This window comes from Penaeus vannamei, chromosome 3 (assembly GCF_042767895.1).
Source record: "Penaeus vannamei isolate JL-2024 chromosome 3, ASM4276789v1, whole genome shotgun sequence".
NCBI classification, from domain to species: Eukaryota; Metazoa; Arthropoda; class Malacostraca; order Decapoda; family Penaeidae; genus Penaeus; species Penaeus vannamei.
The window spans coordinates 13272514-13277513 of NC_091551.1; positions in this window are offsets into that span (position 1 = coordinate 13272514).

The window sequence follows — 5000 nt, forward strand, 5'->3', positions numbered from 1 at the left end:
TCTCAATACGCATCTATATCATTATCAACACACCGCGCATACATAATATACACACCAATATTCCACAGTGCTTTTGTAGTTAAGGGAATATAGTATTAACATTTCTGCGTCATATGGTATCGTTTTATGACCTATGTTGATAGATATCTGAAAGGAATTTATTCTATGACTTAAAGATCCTTCTATTAATTAATAAATGTAGAGGTTTCATTTTGTTTTATATTGCAAAGCCTCTGCCAGCAATATTGTCTATGCGGAGTCGCCACAGAGGGGCTGGGGAGGACTCCTAGCTTTAATTTTTCGTGTATTGTGCCTAATTGTGATTATGTTGTAATACTGCCTTTTTTTACCATTGATTGTCCCCCGTCTAATCTGTGATTTCAACACTGTAGTAGTGATAGTGCCTCGTAAATATATAGCCGTGCACACGAAGTTTTGTCTCTCGACTCCTGTAGGTGGTAGTAATGGCCGGCTTTTCCCCCATGCCTTGCCCACATCTCTACGGTTCGAGGATTACTGCTCCTGCAGTACGGTGAGTGTCTGTGTGTCCACACTTTAACGACACTACATAACTTACATTCCATAAAGTTTTATTAGTGATCCGGATCATTTGGCAATCCTACGTCCCCATTTGGATGGGAAAGGTTTGTATTTTCGAAATATTTTGCTCATAGATCAAATTCACTATAAATAATGAAAAAAAAAAAATCCATATGAACGGCATATCATGTTCATTTATTTGTATGATAATGTTTTTTCTTTTCTTTTCTTTTTTGCCAGATTTTTTTTTAATTATCCCGAAAAAAATGAAGGTCTCATCTTGCGTGAAATTTAATAAGCTTTTAGAAAATAATCTAATTTTTTAATTATTTTTAAACATTCCGTTACAACTGCCGATTTTCTAACGTGACATCGTAAAGGGTTGCGACCACCTAAAAAATAACGGTTGGGCATTGAAATTTTCAGGGAGAATCGGAGGCACTGAAACCACAAAAATGCATAAAACATAATTTCGGCAAAAAAAAAAAAAAAAAGGCGAAAAATGGCCTAAAAGAAAGAAAGAAAGCAAAAAAAAAAAAAACGACTATACGCTAAAGCCATCCTTCTCTCTACTTTCTCTCGGTTTCGCTTCCTATCTCCTGGTTACCTTCATTGCTTTCTTTCCCCAATTCTTCATTTCCACCCCCCCCCCTTAGGACAATTCCCAGTATCAAATCCCATTCCCATTTATATCGCTACTCTTTCACAATTAATCAGATGCCTAAGTATTATTATTCTGAGGAGTATCAGGCTGTATCGTATTGTTTATACAGATATTGACAGGTGATTGAATTGCTGGTATGTTACTAACAGTGCGAAGCCGATGTTTTTATTGTTAGTATCATTACCAATATCACTATTATAATCATTTTTTGTTATTGATATCATCATCATTACCATCATCCTTATCATCATCCTCATAATCACAATCCTCATCTTCATCATTGCTCTTGTTGTATTTCTTGCTGTACTGTTCTTGCTCCTGCCGCTTTTCTTGATGGCGTTATTGCAGTCATCATAAGTAACATTGTTATTACTACTTTCATTATCATTATAAATATTATTATTATCATCACTATCATCATTAGCATCATTACATTATTATTATTACTACTTTTATTGTTATTATTATTATTACTACTATTATTGTTATTATTATTATTACTACTATTATTATTATTGCTGTTGTTATTATTGTTATTATTATTATTATTATTATTATTATTATTATTATTATTATTGTTATTATTATTATTATTATTATTATTATTATTATTATTATTGTTAATGTTATTATTATTATTATTATTATCATTATCATTCATATTATCATTATTATTATTGTTATTATTACTCTTAATACTGCTGTTTACTGTTGTTATTTTTGTTATTATTATGAGAAGTAGTATTATCATTATTTTTATTATCATTATAATGATTGTTTCAATTGTCATTATCATAATCATTATTATTATAATTATTAGTATTACTATTACTATCATTATCATTATCGTTGTTATTATTATCGAATCATAACACTGTAATAATTGTAACATTATTATCATTACTTTTATCATTATTATTATTACTATCGATATTGATGTTTAGTGTAAAAGTTGTAGTTGTTATTGTTATGATTATTACAATAATTATTACTTTCTAATCGTTATTATTATCATTATTACTATTATTTTTATAATTATTATTGATGTCATTTCTATTGTTATTGTTATTATCATTACTATTATTATCATTAGTACTGTTATTGTCATCATTATCATAATTATTATTACTTGTTATTTTTATCATCGTCCTCATCATCAATATTATCATTAATATCATTATTATTACTATCACAGATATTTTTAATAATATCATTATTATAATTAGTATGTTACGATGTAAATCATTATGATACTAGTAGTGATAATGATAATCATGGTTATTATGGCTATTATTGACATTACTAATATCTTTATCTTATTTATCATCCTCTGCGTTGTCTTCCTCTATTTATGTTCATTTTTGTTATCATTACCATTATTTTTCATCGTTACCATTGCTATTATCAATGGTGTTGCTGTGTTGTTTATTAGCAGTTGTAGTATTTTAATTTTTGTTGCTGTTATCGTTACACTATTATTCTCCTCACAAGTATTTGTATCAATATCAGTATTATGTAAACCTGTATTCTAGCACTTTTTATATGTCAAAGATAATTAGTTATACATCATTAAATACTATGTTTAATCATACTTGGCAACGGGACATAGAGCGCGTTAGCCTGTAATATTCAGAAATGTTAATAGCATTTGTTCAGTGCATGAGATGTAAATCTTCCTAATTAATTAAGATTCGAGTTTGTCGACCGTCGTTGTATCTGACAATTAGAAATAATTGTCGGTAGGTATTAGCATATTTAATGATTGGAAAGATTCATTTCTAGTAATGTATTTCGTAACGATAATAATTAAACGTATTAATCCCCCCCCCTCTCTCTCTCTATCTAGCTATCTCTACTCTCTCTCTCTACTCTCTCTCTCTCTCTCTCTCTCTCTCTCTCTCTCTCCATTCCAGTCTCATTTTCCTTCCCTCTGGAAAAGAAATATATTTCCGAAACTCTTTGACATACGAGCACATAAGGAGACGACATGAATAAAGGGAGAGAGAGACAAAAAAAAACAATATACACACGTGACCCTCGAGCGCCTCAAACCCTCCTTGCCCTTCTTTCGGAATCCTACTACTTGACAAGGATTTCACAGAACGAAATCAAAATGTTCCTCAAGAAAACGCGTCAGCTCCAAGCGTCTCAGGAGGAAATATTATCTGTGTGAGTGTGAGATTAAAGAACCCGAAAATAGAGTCCAGAGTACAGCTTGCTTCTTTTTCTTCTCCGAGTGTCTGTCCGACTCGTTTGTGCGTGTTTAAGAGTTATTATCATCCTCATGTGGATGGATTCGTGTACATTTGCATAATGGTGCATATATATATATATATATATATATATATATATATATATATATATATATATATATATATATATATATATATATATATATATATATATATTCATGCACCTACAGACCCACCATGCAATAAGATTGAAACCATTCGATAAAACAAACAACTCAAGAAACAAAACGTCAACATTCGTACTAAATCCATTCATCACAAAATGTCACCTTCTCTCAGCTCTTGGTCGGTTTCCTCAGGGAAATGGAACCTCTCTGCCAGCTAAGGTCAAAGGTCAGACTGTCAGTCGCAGCATTTCCAATGCTGTCAATAAACGCAGCACTTTTGGCAGATGGATTTTGAATCTTTGGTTGCTTGTGTGCTTGCGTGCGGCAAAAGCGTGCGTTTTATTTTCCTTTAGTTCTAGATTTCTTTATTCCTATATCATTGCATTTGTTCTTTTATTTTGCATTGCAACAGGAACTAGGAATGCATGACTAATAGTTGTGTGAATTCGGTGTGAATTAGTCATGATTGTTTGCTTACTTTTAAGAGTTGCATAATTCCCTCATTTAATGAATCGATTCAATTCCTATTGGTTACCTCTTTATTCACTCTGTATAATGTGTTGCTGGCTCAGGGGCAGCATTTTTTTTTCATCCACTTCTTTTTTTTTTGGGGGGGGGGGTTAAGAATAGTCAGAACCGAATGTGAAAAGATAGATATGTTTTGGACCGACCAAGTACATAACAAATTTGCGCGATCTTTATATCCTTAAAGAATGAAAGGGTTCTTACTCAACGGAATTAAATTTTCATCTTGAAATTAAACAATAACAACATGAGCGTCAGCATTGCACTTTCAGCCACCAACTTGGCGCATCACATGAGGACTTATTAACCGAATTCACATGATTTTCGACCTTTTTCCCTTTTTTCACCCATGTTAATAAACTTTCCCCCATGAAATATTCCGAAATATTCCTGTTCAAAACGTGGACTGCTTGCTAATCAAGACAACATGGACATGGACCGACCTTTATCAAGATATATATATATATATTCTTTTCTTTTTTTGCCGGAGGGGGGGGGGCGACTCAAAACTTTTTAAAACTCTCATGTGCTGACTGTAGTTGTTATTTTATAGCTATTGCTACGAATTATTTTCATGACTATGAACATGATAATGATATTGCTAATAAATATGATTATAATATCATTCGTAATATTGATAAAGGCCCAGGTTGTGATATCAGGTACATTGATGATGATAAGAAAACAATAGCAATAATAGATATATTCATAAAGTTATAAAAAAACGATAGCAATAACAATAGTAACAGTGATGATGATTACATGATAGTCATGATAGCCTCAAATAATAACAGTAACAGAAACATAAAATAATAGCAATAATCATAATGATACTCCTCCTAATACTGCAATTACTACTTTTGATGATGATAATAACAATAATGATATTGATAAATAATAATTACAATAATG